This window comes from Bos taurus, chromosome 29 (assembly GCF_002263795.3).
Source record: "Bos taurus isolate L1 Dominette 01449 registration number 42190680 breed Hereford chromosome 29, ARS-UCD2.0, whole genome shotgun sequence".
NCBI classification, from domain to species: domain Eukaryota; kingdom Metazoa; phylum Chordata; class Mammalia; order Artiodactyla; family Bovidae; genus Bos; species Bos taurus.
The window spans coordinates 41,159,457-41,181,375 of record NC_037356.1 but is presented as its reverse complement, the minus strand read 5'-3'; the positions used below and the strand labels follow the sequence as shown (position 1 = coordinate 41,181,375).

At 44.0% G+C, this 21,919-nt stretch overlaps 1 protein-coding gene across 1 annotated transcript in view; it reads right to left on the bottom strand.

Annotated features, from left to right (window-relative positions):
• The window catches only part of SLC3A2 (solute carrier family 3 member 2), a 40,996-nt gene that overhangs the window by 18,123 nt on the left and 954 nt on the right, over window positions 1-21,919 (bottom strand).

Sequence of the window (21,919 nt, the reverse complement as noted above, 5' to 3'; positions counted from 1 at the left end):
AGCCAAAACCCATAGAAACAACCTATACTTAAGATTCCCTAACCAACAAGGACCAATGTATAGCAACTACACTCAATATTTTATAATAATCTATAAGGGAAAAGAATCTGAAAAGAATATATATATTTACATACATGTACGTATGGTTGTAGTTGAATCACTGTGCTGTATACCTGAAACTAACACAACACTATAAATCAACTATACTTCAGTTGAAAAAAAAAAAAAGATTCTCATCAGGCTTTGCTTCCCAAACTTCCATGTAGGTCACAAATGCAATCTTAAACATGTTCCTTTTAAAATTTCACAAATTTAGCTCTTCCAAAACCCAGTCTAATCCTTCTCTGGGAGACCTTCCAACTGGCATATTCCTCCCCAGGGTTCAGGAAATAAGGAAATTCTGTTCCCAAATTGAATTTTTGCCCTAAAGGTAAACATCCTACTCCAAGCTCATAGCAGGGCACTGTGTGTTTGCATATTCCTGCTGCTCGTTTACCTCTTGTAACTATACGATCTCTATGTTTGCTGCTGCTGCTGCTAAGTCACTTCAGTCGTGTCCGACTCTGTGCGACCCCATAGACGGCAGCCAACCAGGCTCCCCCATCCCTGGGATTCTCCAGGCAAGAACATTGGAGTGGGTTGCCATTTCCTTCTCCAATGCATGAAAGTGAAAAGTGAAAGTGAAGTCGCCCAGTCGTGTCCGACCCTCAGCGACCCCATGGACTGCAGCCTTCCAGGCTCCTCCATCCATGGGATTTTCCAGGCAAGAGTACTGGAGTAGGGTGCCATTGCCTTCTCCTACTCCTGGACTAATAGAGGCAGTGCCTCTTGCTGCCAGGAGAGGGCAGAGCTATTCCCGGAGCAGCTGCCATCCTCAGAAAGATTCCTGTTGGAGGAAGCTGGTTTATAACTCTAAAGTATTTCTTCTAACAACCTCTTCAGGAGCTTCATAACATAGGGCAGGTAAACACTGAGTTATAGTGACATGCTGAGAAAGATCGAGGGCAGGAGGAGAAGGGGGTGACAGAGGATGAGATAGATAGCATCACTGACTCAATGGACTTGAATCTGAGCAAACTCTGGGAGAGACTGAAGGACAGGAAAGCCTGGCGTGCTGCAGTCCACGGGGTCTCAAAGAGTCAGACACGACTGAGTGATTCAACAACAACAACAGGATATATATAGCAAATGAAGTCATGGTAATAGATATACTGTTTAAGGCAGAGTGAGAAAACAAATGGATCCAGAACAGAACCCTGAGTGCAATGGGTTAAAAAGAGAATGGGAGGTAAGGAAGTCGATGGAGTGGGGATGGAACAGTTTCAGAGATTCCTACTTTGTCTCTCCCAGACCAAAGGCTCAATGTGGGAACTTCTCTGGTGGTCCAGTGGTAAGAATCTGCCCTGCAATGCAGGGGACACAGGTTCAATCCCTGGTTGAGGAACTAAGATCCCACATGCTGTGGAGCAACTAAGCCCATGCGCCACAACTAGAGAATCCCTGTGCTGCCATGAAAAGTCCTGCATGACGATCTTGTGTGATGCAACTAAGACCTGATGCAGCCTAAATAAATCAAGACTCAATGCGGGGGGTTACTCCAACTCTTATCAATCCCAGTAAGCACTTGGGGACCAGGGATATGATCACCAGATAAGAATCCAAGGACTTCAGGGAAATGTCCTGGGACGCAGGACTTAACCCCTGGCAAGGATTCCAGTGGGTGGGGCAAAATCACTGTTTCGGTGGCTTATAGAAGCTTTGAGAAAGCAATGGCCTATGCTGAGTGAAACAGATATGCTTCAGTGGCCCTAAGAGATGACAGAGGAAGCAATAAAGAGGCTGAAGGAAGCAGACATGCTAGAATGGATATATTATGTGAGGCTAGAAGACCCATCAGAGAATTGTGTTCCAAGAAAGGGCCCAGAGGACACAACATTCACCAAGGCCATCAGGAATGTGCTACCGACAGGGGCACCAGTATCACCTGAAGCTCAGTGGTGGTTTCCCTCTACAGTCCAGGAGAGGAAGTCACGGAGCTGACATCCTTATTTCCCGCTCACCCCCATCAAGTAACAGTGAAGTGAAAGTCTGACTCTTTGCGACCCCATGGACTGTACAGTCCGTGGAATTCTCCAGGATAGAATACTGGAGTGGGTAGCCTTTCCCTTCTCCAGGGGATCTTCCCAACCCAGTGATCGAACCCATGTCTCCTGCATTGCAGGTGGATTCTTCAACCAATTGAGCCACAAGGGAAGCCCAAGAATACTGGAATGAGTAGCCTATCCCTTCTCCATAGGATCTTCCTGACCCAGGAATTGAACTGGGGTCTTCTGCATTGCAGGTGTGCCGGGAGCCAGCGTGAGGAACTCCGCCCATGGCAAAGGTCATGAGGAAGGAGGCTCGGCATATGCAAAGGCGGGATTGAGCCTCAGGAGTCCCCCTAGAAATTCTCAAGCATCTACCCCCAAAACCAGAGTCTGCCTACTTTACTGCTTTGTGCTCTCACCTACACCTCTGACTTTACGGGGGGCTGTCCCCCACCACCATCTCTCTCTCTGAAAAGGAGTTAACTTACAGCTCCAGTTAATAAAGTTCCTGGGCGTGACAAGAGTGTTTTATTTTTTTTTAAAGGCTTAAAATGTATTTTAATAAGTTCATGTTGCATTATTCATTTCTCAGAAAAACTTCAAAGGTATTAGGGACAAATCAAACATGGTACGCCAATAAAAAATGCACAGCATAACTACCTAAGATAGGCAAAGCTAAGAGCTACCGTCTGACATTCAGCATACAGCAACCCTGTTCTCAAGATTGTACTAGGCCTATCAAGAAAGCTGTGAATGGCAACATCACAGACACAAAAGGGCCATTTCTGGGTTGTCCTTACCCAAGAAAAAGATGGAGGCAAGTTTAACACAAGATTTTTTTAAAGATACACTAAATGAAAATCTGTAAGAGAAAATGTCTTCCTTGGGACATGAAAGGGTAATATATGGGACATAACAGAACCGTATGTATGTTGTCTGTGACCTCTGTGGACATGTGCCTGAATTCCCACCTGGGAGTGATTGGAACAGTGGGGCCAAGGTCACTGGGGGATGTGTGGTTTTTGTGGTATATGTGGCAGGATCTCTGGGGTGAGACAGTGCACTAAGTCGTGTCCGACTCTTGCGACCCCATGGACTGTAGCCTGCCAGGCTCCTCTGTCTATGGGATTCTCCAGGCAAGAATACTGGAGTGGGTTGCCATTTCCTTCTCCACAAGAGTGTTGTAGTTCACAAACTCCTTTGGGAGTTCTCTAGCCTGCCTGAACAGGTTCTTCCGGCCACATGTGATCGTTCAGAGCCTCCCAACCGTGAGAGGCATGAGATGTTCTAAACTGTCTAAATACAGATTCCTTTGAGCAGTTAAAAGATTGATTAGAAATTGTATTGGTGAAGGGTTTTCATTTGTTGGGCCAATGTTTGCTGCTAAGTCTCCACATCCCCTGCCCTTATACACATTAATGAATGTAACTAGCATATAAGAGAAATAAGTATTAACCTTTGATATTAATCACGTTTAGACCTTGGGCTAAGCAAATTCTTTTCTTAATTAGAACCCACTGCACCCTCACCCTATAGGAATGTAACTTTATCTGGTGCCTTCGGAAGGTGGTGCCTGGTTTAGGAATAAATCACCCCTGGAGAAATAAGTGTTCTGGTTGACTGACCGCTATCACAAAGAAAGGGTCGTAAATTGTTAGCAGGCCCCCTGGCCAGAAGATGATGTAACACCCCTAAGACCTTTGTATACATTTGTATGAAGCACCTGATTTTGATAAAAGTCAGGACTGCTGACCCCACGTGACTTTTGTATTCCACCTCTGTGTATAAAAGCAGACCCGAAAAATAAAGAAACGGATCAGTTCCTGGAAAGATTGGTCTCCCCATGTCGTTCTTTCTCTCACCTTCTGGCTGAATTCCCTGGATCCACCGGAGCTGGACCCCAGCAAGTGGCCCCCGGAACAGGCTATTCAAAGGTAGGTACCTCAGAACAATTAGGGTCAGCCCTGTTGCTCCCCCAGTGTTGAATTTTCGGGACGGATAGGACCCCACTCAGGGTGCTGCAGACCCCCCTGTAGGATAGACAGGGTGAGTAGGAGTGGGAAGTGTTAAAGGGTTAAAGAGAAACCCGGTTTCTGGAGTTAAAAGGGTTGAGGAAAAACCCGGTTTTTAAAGGCTAAAACTAAATCTTCTTTACTATACTTAATTTTCTGACATGGGTAACACTGAATCAAACGAAAGACAGCTCTTTATAGGAATAATTTTGCAGTTATTAAGTAAGAGAGGAATTAAAGTTAAAAACTCTACCATTCAATCATTTTTTTCATTTGTACAACAGTGTCCCTGGTTTCCAGAAGAGGGCACTGTTAACTTAGATATCTGGGAGAGAGTAGGAAAACAGCTGAAAACTTACCATGCAGAACATGGCTCAGAAAAGGTGCCTAATGATGCCTTTTCCTTATGGAATTTCATTAGAGATGCTTTAGACTCTGCCCCTGATTCTGAAAAAGTACATCTTAAAGAGGACAGTGAAGAAAACACTGTAGTTAAACCTGCCCCAGAATCTGAAAAGGTACATTTTAAAGAGGAAAGTGAGGAAAAAACTGTAGTTAAACATGAGGAGGATGAGAAAAAGGAGGACCTGCCTGACTATGGGCAACTAAGAAAGATGCTAGCCGCTATGGCTGCTCAGGAACAAGTTAAAGATAGGGACAAAGAACAAGATCAGCTCTCCCCTCAGGATGAAGAGGATTTAGACGAGATAGCAGCTCGATATCACTCTGAAGAAGATTGGCCTCTTTTAAATAAAGATGCCCCAAGAAGCTTAAGAGAAACTTCCCCTATCAGGCCATCTGCTCCAAGGAGCTTAAGGGAAACGTCTCCTATTAGGCCATATGCCTCTAGGAGCTCACGGGAGACATTCCCAGTTAAATTATCCGTAAACTCTGAACACCTAACAGTCCAACGAGCCCCAGAGTACAGAGCAAGAGACATGGGACCCATACCTTTGCCACCACCCCCTAGAGCGGGAAGTGTGGGGCCCATACCTTTGCCACCACCTCCCAGACCAAGTGCTACAGAACCCATACCAAGAGATATAGGACCCATACTAAAAGATACGCGACCTATACCGATGCCACCACCTCCTTATCGAAGTGGAAGACCTCCACTATCGGCTCCACAAGGAAGGGTTTTTTCTGCCCCTGACAATAAATTTGATCCCCAACTTGAGGCTTGTTTCCCTTTAATATTTGACCGTTATGATGAACTCGGAAGGGCTCTCGGATGGGAGCCCGTTCCTTTAAAATTGGTAAAAGAACTTAAAGATGCTTGTGCTTTGTATGGGCCTAAAGCCCCATACACAATGCAGCTGGTAGAAGCCTTAGCAGGCAAATGGTTGGCACCCCATGATTGGAAATCAGTCGCTAGGGCCTGCCTGTCTGGAGAACACTTTATACTTCGGAAAGCTGAATATGATTATCTTGTTCGCTGGCATGCCAATAATAACAAACAGGGACATTTAAACTATATCACTGAAGGTATGCTAGCTGGAAAATATGATTACCCCACACTTAACGAGCAGATGGGACTAGATAAATACGCTATACAACAGGTGGCTGATTGTGGCTTTACTGCCTGGCGTTCATTGCCCGACAGTAGGGAATCAAATTCTGCTCTATCTAATATTAAACAAAAGTCAGAAGAGCCATATGAAGACTTTGTCTCACGGCTTTCAGAGGCTGTCCAGAGAATAATTTCTGATTCTGAGGCAGCCGGAATATTGACAAAACAATTGGCCTTTGAAAATGCTAACTCTACCTGCCAGGCTATTTTATGCCCTATAAGAAGATCTGGAACCCTAATTGATTACAGGAGGCAATGTGCAGATGTAGGACCGTCCCTGCTGCAAGGTGTTGCGATAGCTGCAGCAATAAAGGGGAATTCTTATCAGCAGGCAGTCCAATCCTTTTTTACTAACAAGAATAAGCCAGCACAAGGTGATCCCAGTAACCAAGGCAGGAATAATTTGCCCAGAACTTGTTTTTCCTGTGGCCAGGAGGGACACATTTTTCGTGCTTGCACTCAAAGAACACTTGGTTCTTATCCACCTAATTCTGCCCCACCGGCTGTGTCTGCTCCGCAAAATCCTGCTCCCCAGCCCGCGAACCCTAGGTCTCTCTGCCCTCGCTGTCAAAAAGGATATCATTGGGCAAGGCACTGTAGGTCAAGATTCCATAGAAATGGAACCTTTTTGGGCCCCAACCAGCAGTAGGGAAACGGACTGAGGAGCCAGCCCCAGGCCCCGACAACGACTGGGGCAGCCTCACTGAACCCATTCATTCCCTTCGTCCCGTCGCAGAACTCATCAGAGCAACCCCAGGCAACGCAGGACTGGACCTCAGTTCCACCACCTCAACAATATTAACACCAGATAGCCCCACTATAAAAATCCCTACAGGCGTTAAAGGTCCATTACCGACTGGCTTGGTGGGAATTATACTAGGCAGAAGTTTCTTAGCTATGCAAGGTCTTACAAATATTCCTGGAGTAATCATATATACAAGAGAAATTCAGATAATGATTTTACACCCAACTAAAACTTTTCAAATACATCAGGGACAGAGAATAGCCCAACTTTTGCTTTTGCCTTATCATACTGCAGTTGGGCATGCAGCTACTCAAAATGAAAGGCAGGACAAAGGATTTGGGTCTAGTGACATGGTTTTTTGGGTAACAGAAATTACTAAGAAACGCCCTATGAAATCTATTCTCGTCAGTGGCAAGTCTATTGAAGGACTATTAGATACAGGAGCAGATGTTTCTTGTATTTCTGGGAAAGACTGGCCCAGCTCCTGGCCCACCCATACTACTGAAAATGAGTTGGTGGGCTTAGGAAGAGCCCCTGCAGTAGCTAAAAGTGCAAGGATTTTAGACTGGCAATTTGAAGATACCCGTGGAACATTCTAACCGTATGTAGTTCCTTCGCTCCCCTTTTCCCTGTGGGGGAGGGATGTGCCGTCTCAAATGGGAATGTTACTTTTCAGCCCTGATGATAAAGTGACCTCTCAAATGCTACTAATGGGTTATGACCCTTCAAAAGGATTGGGTAAACAGCAGACAGGAATAATTGAGCCGATTTGCCCAACTCCTCGAAAGCTACGTACTGGATTGCGGTATCCAAATTTTTAATGGAGGCCATTGTTTTTGCTGCCAACCCCATTGAATGGAAATCTCAAGACCCAGTGTGGGTAGAACAATGGCCTCTGCCTAAAGAAAAATTACTGGCAGCTAAAACGTTAATTTTTGAACAACTAGAATTGGGACATATTGAGCCCTCCAATAGCCCCTGGAATACTCCTATTTTTGTCATTAAGAAAAAAATCTGGTAAATGGAGACTTTTACAGGATTTAAGAGCCATTAATGCCACCATGGAGGACATGGGAACCCTACAACCTGGGCTCCCTTCCCCAGTAGCCGTTCCAGAGGGACATAATATAATTGTAATTGATTTACAAGATTGTTTTTTCACCGTTCCTTTAAATACTGAAGATAAAAAGCGACTTTCAGAAAATCTTAAGCAGCCTTATTTACGATTTCAGTGGAAGGTTTTGCCTCAGGGAATGAAAAATAGCCCTACCTTATGTCAAAAATTTGTCAATGCCGCTTTAGAACATGTCAGAGCTAAATATGAACAAGTACATATGATTCACTTTATGGACGATATTTTAATAGCTCATCCTGATAGACCCCATTTACAAACTGTCCCCCAAGATTTGACCCAGGCATTGACAGCGAGAGGCTTAAAAATTGCCCCAGAGAAAATTCAGGTCAATCCGCCCACAACTTACTTAGAAAGGGTTATCAATTCAGAAACAGTGACTCATGCCCCATTACAATTAAGAAAAGATCACCTTGTTACTTTAAGTGATTATCAAAAACTTTTAGGCAAAATTAATTGGATTAGGCCCTATTTAAAATTAACCATTGCCGAATTAAAGCCTCTTTTTAACATTCTATGCGGGGATCCTGATCCAACTTCTAAAAGACAATTAACTGCTGAGGCTCGGGAGGCCTTAGACAAAGTAGAGGCAGCTTTATCTCATAGCTATGTAAAAAGAATTGATTTACAAGCAAACTGGCAATTCCTTTGCCTAGTTACTCCAACTGCACCTACGGGAGTCTTATGGCAAAACGGCCCCCTAGAATGGGTCCATCTTCCCGCTCAAACTAAAAAAGTAGCGGCTTCTTATTCAGGATTGATAGCTACTTTGATATTAAAGGAAAAAAGCGGAGCATTGAATTATTTGGTAAAAAGCCATCAGAAAATTGTAATTCCATATAATAAGGAACAACTTGATGCTCTTCTAATGTTTGATGAAAATTGGCAGATTGCTATAGGAAACTATTTTGGTCAAATTTTTGCATCATTTACCCTCCAATGTTTTGTTAAATTTTATATCTAGACACCCAGTTATTTTCCCTGTTAGATACAAACAGTTCCCTATTCCAGATGCCAAGAATTTTGTATAAAATTTCAAATAAAACATAACACAGGCATCCCTTATAATCCCCAGGGACAAACTATAGTAGATAGAGCACACCAAACATTAAAAATACAAATTCAAAAAATTAAAGGAAGGGGAATTTTAGTTCCCCCCATCAGATCTTACAACATGCTCTCTTTGTAATAAATAACCTAAATGCTGATTCGTCCGGAACAAGATACAAAGCCGTTGATGAAATGGAAGGACCTCCTCTCCGGACTATGCAAGGTTCCTGACCCAGATTAACTAGCGGTCGAGGATGTGCTTGTATTTTTCCACAGGACACAGATTCTCCAATTTGGATCCCGGACAGACTAATTCGTCATGTCACAGTACCCCAGAGACCAGGTTCGCGGCGCATGCACTCGCTCGCTTCCCTCCTCCCCAGCCAGCTCTGGCCTCCGCGCCGCCAGCTGTGCCCCGCACCCTCCTCACTGCACCCCGCGACCTAGAGTCAGGAAAGTTTGTGCGGTGAGTGAGGGCCAGAGAGGAAAGCGTACCCACGGAGTGCCGTCCAGACCAGCGTGGCCTTGCCGGCGAGAGGGGAGCGCCCTGAGCCCAGGCGGTGGCTAGCCCAAGTCCACGCACCCCGCCCCTCCGCCCGCCATGGGCGCCACGGCCCACAGCCTGCCGCTCGCATTCTGCCTCCTGCTGCTAGGGACACTGCTCCCCTGGGCCAACGCCTGCAGCTGCTCCCCGCCTGCAGCTGCTCCCCGGTGCACCCACAACAGGCGTTTTGCAATGCAGACATAGTGATCAGGGCTAAAGCAGTCAGTAAAAAAGAGGTGGACCTAATATAGTAACTTGTGAACAATGTATGCTTTCATCTTGTTTAAACCCTCAATATAACGTTTGCTCCTGTGTGGTGTTTTGTGAACAATGTATGCTTTCATCTTGTTAAACCCTCAATATAATGCTTGCTCCTTTGTAGTGTTACAACGTCCACCTTATCTTATGATGTAACCACTTATTGATATAATTATGGTCTTGCTGTATTACAACAACTGCAGGATTTAATGCGATCGCAACGGTTTGTGGGCTTGCTTATCCTGGGAATAGCAGCTTTAATAACCACAATTACTTCTGTTACTGTGGCAGCAATATCATTGACTCAACAAGTGCATACTGCCCAATATGTTGATACCATGTCTAAAAATGTTTCTCTAATCTAGCAACACAGAAAGCTATAGATAGAAAGTTGGAGATGAGGGTAGACGCCTTGGAGGAGGCAATAATGCATATTGGGACTGAGTTACAGGCTTTAAAGGTGAAAATGGATCTGTCACGCCACGCTGATTACCGGTGGATACGTGTGACATCTTTAAAGGTAAACGAGACAGATTATGAATGGGAAAAAATTAAAAATCATATTTCAGGTGTTTGGAACAGCTCTGACATTGGCCTGGACTTAGGGAAACTTCATAATCAAATACAGACCTTGGAACACTCTCGACTGGATTTTACCGCCGCTGGAGCAGCTAATGACTTTTTTCACACCTTCTCTAACTTTATTTCTGGAAAAAACATTCTAATATCTTTAGTTATGCTGCTGGTGGTGCTCTGATTTTACTTCTTATAATCATTCTTCCTTGTATTGTCAGGATTCTTTGGCAGAACATTCAGAGGGTCGCGACTGAGCTGCATCTGGCTGTTTTAAGAAATAAAAAAGGGGGAGATGCTAGGAACCAGCGTGAGGAACTCCACCCGTGGCAAAGGTCATGAGGAAGGAGGCTCGGCATACGCAAAGGCGGGATTGAGCCTCAGGAGTCCCCCTGGAAATTCTCAAGCAACTACCCCCAAAACCAGAGTCTGCCTACTTTACTGCTTTGTGCTCTCACCTACACCTCTGACTTTACGGGGGGCTGTCCCCCACCACCACCATCTCTCTCTCTGAAAAGGAGTTAACTTACAGCTCCAGTTAATAAAGTTCCTGGGCGTGACAAGAGTGTTTTAGTTCACAAACTCCTTTGGGAGTTCTCTAGCCTGCCTGAACAGGTCCTTCCGGCCACATGTGATCGTTCAGAGCCTCCCAACCGTGAGAGGCATGAGATGTTCTAAACTGTCTAAGTACAGATTCCTTTGAGCAGTTAAAAGATTGATTAGAAATTGTATTGGTGAAGGGTTTTCATTTGTTGGGCCAATGTTTGCTGCTAAGTCTCCACATCCCTGCCCTTATACACATTAATGAATATAACTAGCATATAGGATAAATAAGTATTAACCTTTGATATTAATCACGTTTAGACCTTGGGCTAAGCAAATTCTTTTCTAAATTAGAACCCACTGCACCCTCACCCGATAGGAATGTAACTTTATCTGGTGCCTTCGGAAGGTGGTGCCTGGTTTAGGAATAAATCACCCCTGGAGAAATAAGTGTTCTGGTTGACTGACCGCTATCACAAAGAAAGGGTCGTAAATTGTTAGCAGGCCCCCTGGCCAGAAGATGATGTAACACCCCTAAGACCTTTGTATACATTTGTATGAAGCACCTGATTTTGATAAAAGTCAGGACTGCTGACCCCACGTGACTTTTGTATTCCATCTCTGTGTATAAAAGCATACCCGAAAAATAAAGAAAGGATCAGTTCCTGGAAAGATTGGTCTCCCCATGTCGTTCTTTCTCTCACCTTCTGGCTGAATTCCCTGGATCCACCCGGGCTGGACCCCGGCACAGGTGGACTCTTTACCAACTGAGTTATCAGGGAAGGCCCATTAAGAAATACAGGAGAGGAATTACAGAGGCACTGCTTAACTGCCAGAAGTCAGAAAGCTCTAATTATAAGGCTGGCAAGATTGGAGGGTTAGCCATGGGGCCTGGAACCCGTAAGAAACAACTGTAGATATGATAAACAGTGGTATCCCTAGGCGGAAGCCAATGAGGATGCTGCTGAATATCTACAACCTGCAGGGAGAAAGAAGAAAGGAGCACAAGGCTAAGGACGGTCACCACAAGAAATAGTCAAAATATCTTTCTTAGTTCCTGGGTCTGAGCCGATTTTCACGTCCCAAACTCAGTTACTGAAGAGGTAACCGAATCCCTAGGGGAAGGAGCATGAAACTATGATTCTCCTAGTTCTTCCCAAAAAGGAACTCATCATCTACTAAAAGAACTATACATTTGGAAAAGGAGAATATGCAAACATTTTGAGGATTTTATTTTATTTTTTTGTATCCTATCACTTTCCAGACTCCTTCTCAATGCCCTCCATCTTGGCTGAGCGATGCGCGTGCCACTAGGAATACCCTGAGTCAGAATGGCCAGAAACAACCCAGAAACTAATCCCATCACTATAAAACCCAAGATTGCAAGCCACGTGGCAGAGCAGTTCTCCCAGGTCCCCTTACCTTACCGTTCTCCACTCAGGAGGCCCTTCGCAATAAAGTCTCTTGTTTTGTCAGCGTGTATGTCTCCTCTGACAATTCATTTCTGAATGTTACACAAGAGCCCCCTTTCGGGCCGCCCCTCCCTGCAACATCTGTGTCGAATGCCTGCCCCTCAGGCCAAAGCTTTTGCTTGTTTTATTGAGGTACAGTTGATACACAAGTGTACAACAGTGGTTCACAATTTTTTTTTTTTTTTTTACTGTTTCATGCAACTCAGGTTTATTCTACTGTGATATATGAAGACAGAAAAAATGAATAAGCACATAGTAAAAAAAAAAAAAAAATGTGACTGTTAAATCACATAAAGAATAATAGCTTTCACAAAAGCCTTAAGAAATTAAGAGGTTCAGAATTAACCCTGACCAGACAGAGACGAAGTTGCTTCTACTGTTTTCTTCGACAGTTCAAGTTGTCACGCGAGTGTTTGTTCCTCGGTTCTTTGTCTCGTCACAACAAAGATTTGGAGCAACGGACATTAAAGCCCTCGGCGTATCACAGCTCTTGGGTCTTGGACAAACCGTGTTACAGCTCTTAGGCAAATCAGTGTTACAGCTCCATTTTATTTATAAGATAGCAGGAGAATCCAAGACTCGAAGAGAAGAGAGTGGAGGAGTGCGTGGGGAGGGAGAAAGAGAGAGAGCGCGAGAGCGAGAGCGAGAGCGAGAGGGCGAGAGAGCGAGAGAGCGAGCGCGCGCGCGTGCATGCGGGACAGAGAGTCCCCATTTTGAGGATTTTAGACACAGGACCTGAACTGACACTGATGCCTTGAGGCCCAAAGCATCATCATTATCCCCATTAGAAGAGGTAATTTCCGCAGTCCCCAAGTGTTTAGTGGAACTGATATACTCAGGAGTAACCTCTACATTGGGTCCTTGGCCTACAAGAGAAGGGCTATCACAGTGGGAAAGGCAGAGTAAAAATCTCTGAAACTCCCCCACTCTTCAGCCATGATAGTAAATAAAAAGAAATTACCATATCCTAGGGGGTAGGAAAGAGAAGGCAGAGAAGGCAATGGCAACCCACTCCAGTACTCTTGCCTGGAAAATCCAATGGGCAGAGGAGCCTGGTAGGCTGCAGTCCATGGGGTCGCTAAGAGTTGGACACAACTGAGGGACTTCACTTTCACTTTTCACTTTCATGCATTGGAGAAGGAAATGGCAACCCACTCCAGTACTCTTGCCTGGAGAATCCCAGGGACGGGGGAGCCTGGTGGGCTGCCATCTATGGGGTCGCACAGAGTCGGACACGACTGAAGCGACTTAGCAGCAGCAATAGCAGGGAGTAAGGAGAGAGGGACAGAGATTAGAGCCACCATTAAAGACAGCAAGGATACGTGGATGGTGATGCTTATCATAGCCACTCGTAGAACTAAAACTCCCATCTATACACCAGGTGACATGGTAAGTTGCCAACTTTGAGTGCGACTCAAGAATACGAAAGTGCATTGCAGGTCCAAGTTACAATGCCTGAAGCCCTGCCACTTGAACCATAACATCCAAGAGACCTATGGGGTTGGAAAAATACACACTGTGGAGCCTATGGAAGTCCCAGTGGGCAAAGCAGGTGGCTGAAATCCTAGAACAAGGCCAGGCTGTTCACAACAGAGAAATACACGCCTTTTGAGAAACAGCTCTTGGCATGTTATTGGAACACTTCATTATTAAACACTAAGTAACCAAGAACGGCCCCATTATGAGTTATATCAGACCTGCTGCCATTATAAGTTGGACCTATGAAGTCAAAACGTCAGAGCAGACCAGCAGCAGTCTTTCAAAAAATGGAAACTGTACCTCCAGAATCAAGACTAAGCAGAACCAGGGGATGCAGACAAACTGCATAAGCGGGTAGCCCAGACCTCTCGATATCCACCATATTTGTAAAAGCATCCCCACCCCTCGTGCAGAAGAACTCGCAGTCATCAGGAATGTCCAGTATAACCTGCTAAAGGAGGAAGTAAAAGCTCAAGCATGATTTATAGATGGGTCAACTTATGAGTGCCAACTGAAAATGATGACGGCCACATTCAGAAGAGGACTTAAAAGACAGTGGAGATAGAAAATCTGCCAGCTATCCACCTGACGATCCACCTTGTGCAGAAGGAGAAATGGCCCAAGGTGAGACTATATACACACTCTAGGTCAGTGGCCAATGGTCTGGCCAGCTGATGAGAGGACTGGAAGGAAAAGGACTAGAAGATCAAAGGGTCTGAGGGCTGGGATAGAGAATGGTGTGGATATATGTGTACAAAGCCAAAGATTTCTGCATCACACATTGTGAGTGAGTGAAGTCGCTCAGTCATGTCCGACCCTTTGCGACCCCGTGGACTGTAGCCTACCAGGCTTCTCTGTCCATGGGATTCTCCAGGCAAGAATACTGGAATGGGTTACTATTTCCTTCTCCAGGGGATCTTCCCGACCCAGGGATCGAACCCGGATCTCCCACATTAGAGGCAGATGCTTTAACCTCTGAGCCACCAGGAAAACCCACATGGCTAAGTTGCTTCAGTCATGTCCAACTCTGTGCAACCCCATAGACGGCAGCCCACCAGGCTCCCCGTCCCTGGGATTCTCCAGGCAAGAGTACTGGAGTGGGTTGCCATTTCCTCCTCCAATGCATGAAAGTGAAAAGTGAAAGTGAAGTCGCTCAGTCGTGTCCGACCCTCAGCAACCCCATGGACTGCAACCCACCAGGCTCCTCTGTCCATGGGAGTTTCCAGGCAAGAGTACTGGAGTGGGGTGCCATTGCCTTCTCCGGAAGCCCACATTAGTGCCCACCAAAAAGAATCCACACAAAAGAAAGAAACCACCAAACAGACAAAACGACTTGGCCTTCATCAGAAAGCAGGCCAGGATTCAAACCCAGGTGTTCTCTTAGCCAACACAATGACTTATAAAGAAAACACGTAGGGACTTCCCGGTGGTACAGTGGCTAAGACTCGACACTTTTCAGTGCAGGGGGCCTGGGTTTGATTTCTCTGTGGTCAGCAAACTAAATCCTACATGTCATAACTAAAAAGAGACCATGTGCTACCATTAACCTGACTCAGCCTAATAAATAAAATGGGGGAAAAAATGTGTAAACTCCTATTTATATCTCATCCTTTGAAAATTTTTCTACCTTTTCAAATAATTGATAATGTACATAAAATATAATTTACTCTAAAAATCTTCATATCGTAGGGTGTATCAGCTTTTTTGTTTTGGGTTTCGTTTTTTTTTTTTTTCCCTGTGCCACACGGCTTTTGGGATCCTAGTTCGCCAACCAGAGACTGAACCCAGGCCATCAGCAGCGAAAATAGTTTTTTCTTAACTTACAGGAAAGAAACAATCAAAAAAGTTTGGTGACCACAGCTCTATTCTGTCATTACATAACTACTGCTGCTGCTGCTGCTGCTAAGTCGCTTCAGTTGTGTCCGACTCTGTGCGACCCCATAGACGGCAGCCCACCAGGCTCCTCCGTCCCTGGGCTTCTTGTTGAATTAAGAGATATGTTTGTTAGCCTAGGTCTGGACTACTTCATATGGTTTATAGTACCTCTTACAAGTCTAAAACCAAATTCCTTACTAATGAAGCCATTATAATGCTTATTTTTTTCCAAGGGAGAGATAATTCCACCAAAGTTATAGCTAAAAAATCTCGTTTAACAACTACATATTCCCAAAGGAACACACTACTCCTACAAGTACTGCACTGCCAGGGTGATGCACGGAGCTGACAAAACAAGCTCCTATTCTATCTCCTTGTGCCAAAAATCAATGTAATATGAAGGTGAAAGAAGAGAGTGAAAAAGCTGGCTTAAAACTCAACATTCAAAAAACTAAGATCATGACATCTGGTCCCATCACTTCATGGTAAATAGATGGGTAAACAATGCAAACAGTGACAAGATTTCATTTTGGGGGGCTTCAAAAATCACTGTTGACAGTGAGTGCAGCCATGAAATTAAAAGACACTTGCTCCTTGGAAGAAAAGCTATGACAAGCCTAGACGGCGTATTAAAAAGCAGAAACATTACTTTACTGACAAAGTTCTATAAAGCTATGACCAACCTAGACAACATATTAAAAAGCAGAGACATTACTTTGCCAGTGAAGGTCCATCTCGTCAAAGCTATGGTTTTTCCAATAGTCATGTATGGATGTGACAGTTGGACTATAAAGAAAGCTGAGCACTGAAGAACTGATGCTTTTGAACTGTGGTGTTGGAGAAGACTCTTCAGAGTCCCTTGGACTGCAAGATCAAACCAGTCCATCCTAAAGGAAATCAGTCCTGAATATTCATTGGAAGGACTGATGCTGAAGCTGAAACTCCAATACTTCGGTCACCTAATGCAAAGAACTGACTCATTGGAAAAGACCCTGATGCTGGGAAAGACTGAAGGTAGGAGGAGAAGGGGACAACAGAGGACGAGATGGTTGGATGGCATCACCAACTCCATGGACATGAGTTTGAGCAAGCTCTGGGAGTTAGTAATGGACAGGGAAGCCTGGTGTGCTGCAGTCCATGGGGTCACAAAGAGTCGGGACACCACTGAGTAACTGAACTGAACTGAATTCCATTTAATGAAGCAGTGCCTCTTGCTGCCAGGTGGGGGCAGGGTTGCTCTCTCAGAAAAATCACCAGACCTCTCTCAGCAGCTCATTTGATAAGGATTGGGTAAAGATCATTTGAAAATTTACAGGGATAAATTAACATATAGAGTCCTACTTTGTGTCCTGTACTCTGCCAGGTCATAGGGAAACAATATATAACTTGCACAGACCTGATGCCCAAACTTAGGAAGTTTATGGTGGGCAGGCAGAGTGGATTTGTCTCGGGGAGGGAGTAGTGGTGAGGAAAGTGATGAAGGGGTCTCAATGGCTATGTTGATGATCTGGACAATAACCTAAAGACTGTGGAGGGGTACTGAAGAATTATGAACTGAGGCATGAGACTGGACCAACTTTTTTATTTAGAAAGATTACTCCAGCTTCAAGATGAAGAATGGATTAGAGAGACAGCAAACCAGGGCCAGGGAGCCAGGTTACGTCTATTGCAAAAACCTCGAGGTCACTGACCTGAATTAGGGTAGTGGCAGTGGGGTAGCTTGGACAGTTGAGTGAAATAGGAGGAGTAGGTTCAATTCATTTTGGAAATGAATTTTGGGGACCAAAAGAATTTGTGAATCATCCAAGTAATACTGCTCATCCAGAAGGCAACTGGATGCATAGCTCTGAAGCTCAGGAAAAGGATCCTGGGTTGGAGGTATAGGCATTGTTGTTCAGTCACTAAGTCCAGTCCCACTCTTTGTGACCCGGTGGACTGCAGCATGCCAGGCTTCCCTGGTAACAGTGGCCATTAAAATCATGGAAGTGGATAAAGTGGACCAGGCAGAGAAAAAGCTAGGCTTCTTGATGAGGGCGAAAGAGAGTGAAAAAGCTGGCTTAAAACTTAACATTCAAAAAACTAAGATTATGGCATCTGGTCCCATCACTTCATGGCAAGTAGAAGGGGGAACAGTGGAAGGAGTGACAGATTTTCTTGGGCTCCAAAATCACTGTAGAGGTTGACTGCAGCCATGAAATTAAAAGATGCTTGCTCCTTGGAAGGAAAGCTATGACAAACCTAGACAGCATATTAAAAAAGCATATTAAGAAGCCAACAGAAGTCCATATAGTCAAAGCTATGGTTTTTCCAGTAGTCATGGAAGGATGTGAGAGCTGGACCATAAAGAAAGCTGAGCACTGAAGAACTGGCACTTTTGAATTGTGATGCTAGAGAAGACTCTTCGAGTCCCTCGGACTGCAAGGAGATCAAACCAGTCAATCCTAAATGAAATCAACCTTGAATATTCATTGGAAGGACTGTTGCTAAAGCTCCAATACTTTGGCCATGTGATACAAAGAGCCAACTCACCAGAAAAGACCCCGCTGCTAGGAAAGATTGAAGGCAAAAGGAGAAGGGGATGACAGAGGATAAGATGGTTAGCATCACTGACTCAATGGACATGAATCTGAGCCAACTCCAGGAGAATAGTGGAGGACAGAGGAGCCTGGCATACTGCAGTCCATGGGGTCCCAAAGGGTCGGACATAACTTAGTGGCTGAACAACATGTAACTGGAGGAACATTAATGTTTGAACAATGGGACAGAAGATATACCTCAAAGGATCACGAAGAAGTTATTAACAGCAAAAACATAAGAGGAACACTAGAAGAGGGCAGTGTCCCAAGCACTGTGGAAACTGTGTTTTAAGAAACAGGAAATGGGGTCACTGGACATGGTAGGTTAAAGGGTATTACCATGCGTTTCTGTAATGGCACAGAAAAACCAAATTTAAAAAAAAGGAAATGGGTCAACAGGATAAAAAGGTGCTACTGAGAGATCAAGTAGGACAAGAGAAAAGTGTCCTGAGAAAGAAGTGAGCAGTACTGTATAAATCCAGTGCTTCTTAAACTTTAGTGTGCATACAGACCACCTGGGGATCTTGAGTAAATGCAAATGCATTTGGTCTGTGGAGAGATCTGAGATCCAGTGTTTCTAACAGACACCCAGGTGATGCAGGTGTAGACAGATCTTTTAAGTAAAAGACATTTGCTGGAAAGAGCAAGATAAGATGTTAGCCAGAGGGTGGCATGGTATTAGACTCGCACTGGCATATTGTCTAAAGCTCCTTCCGGAGTCAGACTTTTTGAGTTTAAATCCTGACTCTCAACAAATATTTTCTGAATGAATAAGTAAATGGGCCAACAAAAGGCAATGTACCCCAGGGGTTGTTAAAGTATAATCTTAAAAACTGAAAATATGACTCATAATAATATATACACATGTCAAAGATTTTATTCAACCTATTAATTAACAAGAGAATAAATAAAACTTAAAACTGGTTCAAAAGAGAATGCTAGGAAAGGAGGATCATCAGCTAAAAGTCCAGATAAGAATGATATGAATTTGCATTCTAATACATAAATACAAAACCAGCCAATGTCTTAGAAGGCTGCTGCTGCTGCTGCTAAGTCGCTTCAGTCGTGTCCGACTCTGTGCGACCCCACAGACAGCAGCCCACCAGGCTCCCCTGTCCCTGGGGTTCTCCAGGCAAGAACACTGGAGTGGGTTGCCATTTCCTTCTCCGTCTTAGAAGGCAATCTTACCAAATTACAAAATACCTAGAGCAACAATAAACAGGACATCAAACGAAGGTACACACCCCACTGGAAAACCAGGTAATCCCCAAGTTAGGCAGGCCTGCTTTACCTTTATCAAAAGGACACCTAGTAATAACTTTTGCCTATTTCCAAGTTTTGGATAATTTTTCTTAACAGGGTCAAAAGTAGAGACTAGATTTGCATAACAGCTCTGCCACACTAGTTATATGTCCTTGAGTAAGTAACTTGATATAAAATTCAGTTTTCTTATTTGTAAAATGAGGACGGTAACCACAAAAACTATTTTTTGAATTGAGGTAACATACGTAAAGCATTCAGTACAGTGCCAGGAAGGTGCCATAGAAAGCACTTCATACATGTTAACATTCAGCACCCTCCACCAACTCTTTCATCTTGTTTTTCTCATTTCCCTTTATGTAACAGTCCAACCTTTTTGCACCACTTTAGCAAATATATTTACACATGTGCGCACACGCACATTTCATTTAATTTTGTGTGTGGCCATCCTGCATGGATCGACCAGGGATCAAAACCGTGCCCACTGTGGTGAAAGCTCAGAGTCTTAACCATTGTGTCACCAGGAAAGTCGAATTTTCACCACAGCATTTAACTCCACTTGATGTATTATTCGTCTATTTCTGTGTTTTCTACCAGAATATAAGTTCCAAGGGAGCATAAGGGGACGTCTGCTTTGTTCCTTGTTGTATCTCCTGTACCCAGTAGATGCTCAACAGATAAACAGTATCGATAAACGTTAAGTGAAGGTCATGGCGATGATCTCCAACTGCCAAGAATATTGGCTTTCTTTTTTTTTTTGATGTTTAAGTCACTCAATCTGTTTACAGCTTTCAAAAAACATATCCAATCTTTAACATTTCCCCTTCCTAAAGTGGATTCTATATTACTACAGAAGTTGCTGCAAACTCAGTCATAGGCCACCTTGGGTATACAGGCATATTCTGATTGGCTCAGAGAAAATGCTTAAAAATTTTAAGTTACATGCCAACATTTTTAAGGAGCAAATTAATCAACAATTTTGGATTTCTGGATTCTCCTGATCAGATTTTTCACAGACAATATTCTAGCAAGGCACAGTCAGCAGGAGCAAAGACAAGCATATCAAGATCCCTATCAGGTTCCTATGGCTTACCTGCATTACTTATATTCCTGCAGGTGTGAGTTGAGGACTTCTGATGTATTATAAATCATTTCCTATTTCCCTTTCATCATGCTTGAATCCACTTATCTGTTGCCTAAATTATTGTAACAATCCAATTAATGTCCTGTCCCAACTTACCCCCTTTTTTTTTTCAGCCTTGCCCTGTGTAGTGTGTGGGATCTTAGTTTCCCAAGCAGGAATCAAATCCATGCTCCACGCAGTGGATGCAGAGTCTTAACCACGGGACCACCAGGTTAAGTCCTGGTTTATAGGTTATTCTACCTATAGTTCAAATTATTTAGCTTTGCATTTCAAGCCCTTCTCATTTGGCCTTCCCTAGGAAATCTTTTCCAACTTTATATCCTATGATTCCCCTTCAACCCATCTTTCATGAACTATATTTATATACTTTTCCAGCTCCAATCTTGTCACTCAAATTATTTCTCTAACTTGAATTTCCTTCCTGGCTCTGTTTATCTACCCTTTAAGGCCCAGGCACTGCACAAACATTCTCCAAATACCATGCCCACACACAACCTCCCTGCCTACTCTGGACCTTCTGAATTTTCCATAACTTATGTTTCATTTTCTATACATTTTGTTACAACTTTTCAATCACCCACTTGGACAAGCCTCTAGCATTGTTGAACACATGAATTTACTCTAGCTATAATAACATTTTTCAAATTGGAATTCTTTTGGTATTTGTTTTGTCACTTATGTTTCGCTGGAACACACATAAGGACAACACTGCCACCAAAGGAGTGAAAATTGGTTCTTTTGGAGCAGGAAGAGGGCAGAAAATCCTAGATATTAAACAGAAGCTTTCTGGCCCTCTGAAGGGCCACAGTATATAAGCAAATACAGAGTTATAAGTGTTAGTTACTCAGTCGTGCCCGACTCTTTGCGACCCCATGGACTACAGCCCACCAGGCTCCTGTGTCCATGAGATTTTCCAAGCAAGGATACTGGAGTGGGTTGCCATTTCCTTCTCCAGGGGATCTTCCCAACTCAGGATCGAACCTGGGCCTCTTGCACTGCAGGCAGATTGTTTAGGGACTGAGCTATAAGGGAAGCCCTACACAGTTATATAAGTGTTATTAAAATTTCATGGTGGGGATTAGAGGGGGAAATGCTTTTTATTTTTAAAGGCTCCTGGAGAGAGGAAGACAACAAGAAAAAAAATTGAGAAACAGTATCCAAGGATCATGCCATTTGTTTTCTGTGTACTTGTTTGCCCCCCAAATACCCTGAGAAGTGTGTGATCACAGCAGTAAAGCAGAGTGATCAAAAGTGCAGGCTCTGTCATCAAGACTGCCTGGGCTGATTTGCACCTGGGCTGATATTTCTTAGCTGGGTAACTCTGAGCAAGTTAATTAACCCCTCCAGATCTCAGGTTCCTCATCCCTAACATTACCTTATGGCCTCCTCCTAGGGTGGTAGTAGTAAATGAGGTCATCCAGGAGACCACACAGTGAAGAGCTTAATAAATGGTTATAAAATGTACATATAATACATTTTTAAAACGGTCATGTACCCTAGGTGTGCATTACAAATGATTAAACTAAAACTGGTTGTCCTCAGTAACAAGGGTATAGATGACTGGAACCACCCTGTCAATCAGGCAGGAGTTGTACGCGG